The 8,987-nt window shown below is 30.7% G+C and overlaps 1 long non-coding RNA gene across 1 annotated transcript; it reads left to right on the forward strand.

Annotated features, from left to right (window-relative positions):
* Nucleotides 1-444: 444 nt before the first annotated feature.
* On the forward strand, nucleotides 445-1,351 carry LOC149190982 (uncharacterized). The gene is made up of 2 exons (XR_016256544.1): nucleotides 445-747; nucleotides 963-1,351. It is a non-coding gene; the product is annotated as an uncharacterized LOC149190982 (long non-coding RNA).
* The last annotated feature ends 7,636 nt before the right edge of the window (nucleotides 1,352-8,987 follow it).

An 8,987-nucleotide genomic window follows, 5' to 3' on the forward strand; every position in this document is an offset into this window, starting at 1 on the left:
TGATTAGAATCTGCTATTTGTGATTAATTTATAAAGAAAGTGAAAGTTGTTGGGTGCTTCAGCATATCCCACTCGAATATCCCTTAAGCCATCCCCTTGTTAAGCGCATTATCGCAGGAGAGATCAGCAGGTTGCAGCTCATGGGTTGGGTTTCTATGACCCTCCCCATCAAGCTCTCCCTGGGGAGCTCAAAATCGTCATCTAGTCCGTTCTGTTTCTGCAAATTAAATTGGTATTTCTCTGTTTTTTTGGGTAATTTTACGTCGATTGCAGATTCTTTCTGTATTTATTTTTGTTTTCAAAAACTAGAATTAATTAGATAATTATATCTGGAATATACAGTAACCACATCCTTATATCAATTACAGATTCCTTGTTTTTTTTTCCTGTATATATCATGATCAACAGAGCTAACCTAACCAGGAATTCATCTGAACAGTTAGAAGCTGCAAAAGAATTGAGAGACGATGTGGCTAAGTCCGAGCCCTGAGCTTCACTGGTTTAAGATGGAGGTTTGAAACTACTTGCATAGTATTTCACCATATCGTTGGCGACAGTAGTTCGGCATGTATTTTTCTGGAGCGCCAGTCTCGGACATAGCTCTCGTCTCAAATTCCAACGTGGCAACTCTACTCACTTTGGCAAAATTCGAATACCGAATATATGAATGCTATATTTCCCTGAACTGTGATGGCGGTCGCGGTGGTTACCAAACTGTTGCTCGTCTCTTTTCTGCATATAAAATTGGTATTTCTCTGTTTTTTTGGGTATTTTGTATGTCGATTGCAGATTGTTTCTGTATTTATTTTTGTTTTCAAAAACTAGAATTAATGAGATAACTATATCTGGAATATACAGTAACCACATCCTTATATCAATTACATCAATTACAGATTCCTTGTTTTTTTCCTGTATATATCATGATCAACAGAGCTAACCTAACCAGGAATTCATCTGAACAGTTAGAAGCTGCAAAAGAATTGAGAGACGATGTGGCTAAGTCCGAGCCCTGAGCTTCACTGGTTCAAGATGGAGGTTTGAAATTACTTGCATAGTATTTCACCATATCGTTGGCGACAGTCGTTCGGCATGTATTTTTCTGGAGCGCCAGTCTCGGACATAGCTCTCGTCTTAAATTCCAACGTGGCAACTCTACTCACTTTGGCAAAATTCGAATACCGAATATATGAATGTTATATTTCCCTGAACTGTGATGGCGGTCGCAGTGGTTACCAAACTGTTGCTGGTTTCTGTTCTGCATATATTTTAATTTATGCTTGAAACCTTTTATAATCCTGTTAAAAGTTTAATAATATTAATGTGAAGATCCGTGTAGATCGTGTTCCTGAGTCATGGATGAAAACCCTTATAGCTGTAAAGAGGACGGAGGGCGTATTAATAAGTTTTGAAACATTAAAAAAACATAAACAAGTGCGCAATAACGTCAACTACAGAGCTTTTAGATCAATGTTATAATACTTGTTTCAGAATTTTAAGGATGGGCTGAGATCTTCAACAAGATTTTTTTAATGAAGGTCATTAATATTATTTGTCTAGTTTAATTATTAAATATTAAATTGATATTGTTTGAGATTTTTGGAAAAAAATGGTGGATGCTGGATGAGTAACCATCTCAAACATTGTTTGAGATTTTTGAAAGAAAATTGCTGATGATGAATGAGTAACCATATGAAATATTGCATTTATTAACGTATTATAAAGTTCTTTTCCAAAAACCTCCACCCATATGAAATATTATGGAAGTTTCTTTCATATTATGGAAGTTTCCAAAAAAAATTATTTATATTATATTAATTTTATTTATTTATTTTTATTTTTATTTTTAAATTTGTTTGGAATATTTTGGAATTTTAGATTTTAGATATATGATTTGTAAAATTCAAATGCATTAAATTTATTATTCCCAAAGCCCATGGTGTTTAGAATAAATAGGTGATGGGGTGTACTGTTATGTTAAGGGTGATGAGGTGTACTCCTAAGTCACACCTAAGTGTGAAGGTTACCATTTAAGAACTCTGTGGGAAAAAATTTAGTCATGTTAAGCATTGTTGTGGCCCAAGTTAGGTGTTCGGATGATTTTGAGAACTTAGATGCCTCTGAATTGCAATTTGTCAAGCCAAATGTTAAACCTGTAACCATCATTGGAGGAAACTTGACAAACAAAAATGAAAAATCTGTTGTCTTCATAAAATAATTTTAAATAAATTTTTTTGAAAATTAAATAGAAAAACAAATTCCCATAAAAAAAAACCAAAAACTAACACTATTAGTCCAAAACATTCAAATTACTTTTAATTAATTTAATATAATTATAAAAAATATTTTTCCATTTTATTAAATTTATCTTTTTATAATAAAAATAATATTTACTTAACAGAGATCGTGGGTCAAATACTCCCTTGGGATTACACTTTGCTAATTTAACCCTTAAGTAAATGTATTGGGATTAATTTACCTTGATTTTTTTATAAATGTAAATTTTATTATCTAAACCAATTAAAAAAAATGCTATTATTATAATTAAAATTTCAAACATATTTTTATTGCTAAAATGATTTTAAGTTATTTAAATATAATTAATAATTTCACTCTTTTTATCCATAAAAAATACTAAATATTTCAAACGCCAAAGCCACTTTTGTTTCATGACCTTTTTATGTTGTAGCTGGTGTCAATGTTATCCAGTTTTTTCCCAGTACCACAATGATTCGTATGGTTCCTATTGAAATCGTAATGATATTTTATGCCAAAAGGGATAACTACCATTATAATATTATGCGTTTAGTGGACTGACAATGTTTGACAGGATGGGTATTAATGTTATTTTAATAAAAATTAATTGCTAATGGATTAATGACATACAATTGGATTATTATGAGGAAAAAGGTAATGGATAAAGTATTTTAATAAATAATAGTCAAAATGGTAAAGCTTTTCGTGGAATTTACATGCTAATGAAATTGTATTAATTTGACAACTAAAAAAACAACTTTCAATTTTATTAGGTATGGTTGAAGAATTGTTTTTTTTGTTTGTGCGCTCTTTTATTGTAATAAAATTAGCAATTGTCCCAAAAGGTATAAAGAGAAGTCGATAGGATTATTAAATTAGAATTGTTGAATTTTCTCAAAGAGATGTTGGTTGAAGCCTAACGGATGAGCAATTTGAGCTAGCTAAAGGCCTTCTAATTGTTTTTTATTATTGTAAAATTATATTGATAATTCATTGGTTTTACTTTCAAAAGCTTGAAGGAATTTGAAGAGCAGGTATAGAATTACTTTGAGGGATTTGATCCCAAAATCCTTGATTTGTAGATATATACTCAATGAAATGTTAATTGGTTGAAATCCTGCACAAATGTTTGATATAAGAAAATAAGCCAAAAAGGTTGAAAGGCTTAATTGGTTTGTGGAAAACCTTGTTTTTTTGGACTCGATCATTGTGCAATTACTTTTCTTTAGATGTTTTGTTTATATCTATATTACACGGAACACATTGAATGTCTTATTTCATTTTAGAGTAAGTTAATTACCCAAAATTAAGAAACCTCTATAGATGGCCAAGCATCTACGAAGCTTTCTAGTGACCAAGGCAATAACCACCATGACTATCCCCTACCATTTGACAATGCTTCTCTACCCAACCAGATTGACTACTTAGGGAGGGAAAAGAAAACCAATTACACAAACAAATTGCCTTTGGAAAGAATTCTGCACATACATAAAGCAAAATCCAAATACTCTACCAAGAAGAAATAAAGTTGTCCACACAAATTTTCATTTTTAATTTATGGAAACTTATGATTCGCTATGTTAATAAATCCAAAACATTCTTAATGTAAATACACGTTTATATGAAAAGGATAAAAAAAATAACATTGTAACATATTATAAGCTCACAGATATATCAAAGTTAGAGATATGTATAGAGTACATTACAACATCAATGTTGAAACCAAAAATACTCTTCTCATGATTCTGCTCACGAATCATGATAAATATATCTCCAGTCAATATTTTCTTGCCATCCTGTTGAGTGTCACCGGCTCATGCTGATATGATGTCCTTCAGACCGGGCCTGAGCTCATGGTTCAAGAACTCACTGTATTCTAGCGTATCCCCAGTGATCTTACGAAACTCCACCAGAAGCACCAAGTTCGTGACTTCAAAAATCTCGGCATCAATACTAAAATGTCCCTTCCACCCCTGCTCGAACCTCTGCAATTGCGCCTTAAACTCCTTCGCCTTGTTAAAGCTGAATCCGAAAATCTTGGCAGCCTCCTCCAGCTTTGACATTATGGTCGGAGCCGACTGAGTCCCCATGGAAAATGTTTGTGCTGCTATAGCACACCACACCAGAGTCATGCAGTATGCCATTTTTCCTGACCTGAAATGCTGGGATTCGGATGCCAGGTATCGGAAATCTTCGCTGCTCAACAGCCCCACGGTACAAATGAACGCTGCAACCATGTAACCAGTGCCTGCGATATGAGAACCACGCTAAAATTTTGGAACACGAGCTGTAACAGGGTGAGAAGCACTCCATAGCTGGCAGAGGCAAGAAAAGTGAACACAAATCCCAGAATGAATTCATCTCTGCTTACTCCCTCTGGTCTTTCGCTCTTGGATTAGATTCCCAGAAGAACAACATTGAAGGTAAGCAACACAATCGAATTAAAAACATAGAATTCGCTATCTGAAAGCAAACCGAACCATATTAAAAAAATATGTACGAGGAACCAACGCCACCGTAAATCCTGAAAAGAAACAGACTGGTGCTTCCAGAGATCTACTGATGTGTTTGTCTATGAGAGACCCTCGTATGTGTTGTAATGCAATCCAATCATGTCTCGAGAAGTTTTGAAGCCTCGATGCCCCCCTCCTACAGGTTGCAGCTTCTTCAAATCCATTGACAAATCCATTGACAATGAATGGGACTGCAATGCAATGTAATGAATAACAAGAATCGAGTAGGGAGTGTTGCGCTTCCTTGCCGTTTTGTTTTGTTGCCTACTTTCCACCACTCATATAGCTGTGAAATTAAATTAGAAAAAAACAAGCTCTAATAATAACAGCGGGCATGCATGTAGCCCAGCCCGTAAACGGAAACAATACTGGGTAATAATAGAAAGCTTCCCACTTTGAGCATTGTGCCATAAACTCCACGAACTCTCCCGGAAGCTCGGTGCACAGATGTCAAGTGGAGAGTTTCCTGTTATCAAAAACCAAACCAAACGCAAGAGTTGTTTTCAAATTTTGGTTTCCATTAAAATAAAAAAAATAAAAAAATTTGTGTGCCACATGTCAATCAGAAAAGAAAATTGTAGATGATTGTTGATTCATAGGGAGGCCTATCGCCATGAAAATGGGTGGGTGAAGTTGAGGGGTTTGTATCAAATGAGGTTGAGGGAAGTTGTCTTTTAAATATTTTAAACATTCGAGTGTTAAATATTTTTGTCTTAATAGATGTGTTAAGTGTTTCAAATTAAAAATAAATATATAATTAAAATAATAAATTAGTAATTTTATAAAATAATTTATATCTTAAGAAAAATATTTAATAATTAATAATTAACAAATTCACAATATAGATGTGTTTTTAGAAAGAGTAATGTAGGTTACATTATAAATTTTAAAATACAATAGCCATTTAGTTTTATGACCTATTAAATAATATGTATCATATGTAACACTAGAGAAATATTATGTTGTACTTAATATCATGAGTTTATAAACTACCAATAATATTATTAATGGGGTATTTAATGTTAAATTTAATACTCTAGTAAAGTTAATGCAACATTTTCTATTTTAAAGTCGATTTGGTATAAATATTTTTCAAAAATACAATATGTTTTATCTATTTATTTAGTCTTAATATTTGGACATTATTGTGAACCCTCAAACTAGGTGTATGTATGTCTAAATAGATATGCATGTCTAAATATGTCTTATAGTCATGTGCCCATTTTACATATGTAATAAAATACAAACCATAAAACTAATTACAATTATATGTTGGAGCACATGACAACATGAAATTTCAACTTATATTTTACTACAAATCTAATTATTTGAATTAGGCACTACCTGACTGAATACTTCTTCTTGACAATGTCTTTCAAAGTTGCTCATTAAGATTTTGGACTCACTACCTCATTCATTATCCCACAAACATATAAACTGGTTTGTTATTCTACCCAACCATGATTGTGTGATCATACACATTTCTCCATGCTCCTCTTTTCATGAATTATATTATAAGGCCATGATTGTGTGATCATACTCATTTCTCCAGGCCGCTCTTTTCATGAATTATATTATAAAACCACTCTCATCAGAGTCTCTTCTTCAAGCTAGCTCTATTACAATATCTTAAAAATTAAAGTGATATAATAAAAAAAAATACAATAATGAGACCACAGAGCCTCGACATATAAACATGAGGCATTTTACAATGGGTATATCAAACCATTAAAAGTTCTTCATCATATGTAATAGTATGGTAACGTACAATGAGTTACCTAATACCATGAGCTTATAGATCACTATAGTTAAATCTGTGAATGAGTGAGTCAAGATTGGTTTAACTATTCTATGAAAATTCAATATTAACCCAACATTAATGACAAAGTTTTTGTATCATGCATAGACCATTGAAAATTGTAGTAATGGTTAAATTATTCACATCAATAATAAATTTTATATTTATGCAATCCTTTGCAACAATACCAAATTTATAGGTCAAAGTTATGGGTTACCTCTTAATAAGATTGCAACGGAAATTGGGATGTGAATAAATTTAAGTTTTAAGTGTTTTGGGCACTTATGTGTTAATTTATGAAGTGTTAAGTATTTCAAAGTTATGTTTTAAGGGCAATTTTACATTAAGATTCATAATGTTCAAGGGTTATAGTGTCACAAGAGTTACAATGCCATAGTTGTTTAGTAATAGTGATTATGCGCCAATATATTTTAAGTTCATATACATATTAATATATTCAATCATTATGTATGAGTTAGTGGGTTAATAATTCATGGATTAATAAATCATTAGTTATTATGTATGGTGTATTTTCATATAAATTAATAGGTTAATGAAACATGCAAAACACATATTTCAAATTATAATATATATGATAATTTATCTAATCAATCCATGTATCTAACTAACATATGTAATCCACATAATTAACAAATGCAGTTAGCAAATTCACCCATTAATTTAATCAAAAAGATAATTCGTAGATCTAACTTATTTATACCCATTACATGTATGAGTGATTCATTCATGTACATAACTGACATAATTAAATAACTATATGCTTAGTCATAATTAAGTCAGTTAACAATTGGTTATGAAGTATTATTATAATAACTTTTTAGGATGCGAGATTAATTTAGGTTTGCACTTCAGAACTTTTAATGATAATAAATTAATTGACCTAGCTAAATGAATTACTGATAAAATGTATATATCAATAATTGTAAGCTATATTTATATGATGTGATTATTTACTAAAGGAATTCAGTGATATAATTTAAATAATAAAGATATAGTTGAAGATGTTAATGATGTTTATTGAGCTATATAAAAATTACTAAAATATTTATTTTCCTGATAAAACTTTAGATTTTTAATGTTTATATTTTATAAATATGTGTTATTCTTATTAATTGATATAAAATAACAATGATTATTTTTTAACATTAAAAATTGATTATATATTTTTAAATATTTTTTCATTAATCAAAATCATTTTGGTTTCGAATTTGGTAGAAAAACCCTACTATTTATAAGAATACACACTGTGAAGCACCAATCTCAAATTCACTAACGAGCACTAAGAAAGCATTGAAGGCGTTTCATTTTTTTGGTAAATAGTTGGATTTGATATAATGTATAAAAGTGACTTAACAAAATGGATAAATATAATTGATATTTACCTATAATGTTTATTATGAGATTTGTGAGTAGCAATTGTACTAGGTGTTGTAAATGAAATGTCATAAGTGGAAAGCATATAGAAGAAGAGCATATATTAAGACAAATGTAATATGTTATATGATCTAAATGTAGTCCAATTTGAATGAAAGAGACATCTTAATGCTGTTGTTGTTGTTGGGTAACCTTTTATAATTGGGACATTTGCCTTTCCTTTTCATGTGAAAATTAAAATAAATAATTAAAACTTTATATATATGAATGACGGAAAATTGTAAGTGAAAATATAAACTTTTACTATTCTTAAATTAATCTATATTGAATTCATAGAGGTTTCTTATATAAATCTACAAACACAACTCTAATCTTAAATACATGAGGAAAAATCATCAAGGGTTTACTCTTGATTAGTGCAAAAAAATCCAAAAGAAAATGGATATCATGGTTTATATTATTGTTGAATTAAGGAGTAATGGAAGATGTGATATAGTTGAGACAAATAAATATATAAATATGGAGATTGAAAAAAATTATGTTATTAGTTATAAATACAAGGAGAACCATCACATATACAACACCATTGAATTATACTTTGGGGAAGATGCATATGTTTATATTTCCAATCAGCACAAATTTCTCGCATTTTATCACATTCATGCATATGGGTTATACATTTGAGAAGTGTTGTAAAGTTGAGTGAAATTGATAAGTGTCGTACAGTTGATTGAAGGTGGTACAGTGGAATGTTTGGATTTGGTGCAGGTAAAATCCTTCTTTGTATGTTTTTAGCGCAACTTTTTTTGCTTTATTTTGATGCAATATCTATATAGTGTCGATATGTATGAGAAGCTCATAGGACCTACTCCAAGAGTGACAAGATGTTAGAAGTAAGTAAATGAAAATATAATAATAATGGAAGATATGTAAATAATTATTAATAGTGAGACAAGGAAAGGACAATTAATGAACAGACAAAATTTGGTATAAAAATTAGAGAGCAGCTATTATACATTGTCTAGCTA

The sequence above is a fragment of the Pinus tabuliformis genome, chromosome 3_1, assembly GCF_031772625.1.
Source record: "Pinus tabuliformis cultivar Carrire ecotype Pingquan chromosome 3_1, CPIR1, whole genome shotgun sequence".
Classification (NCBI taxonomy): domain Eukaryota; kingdom Viridiplantae; phylum Streptophyta; class Pinopsida; order Pinales; family Pinaceae; genus Pinus; species Pinus tabuliformis.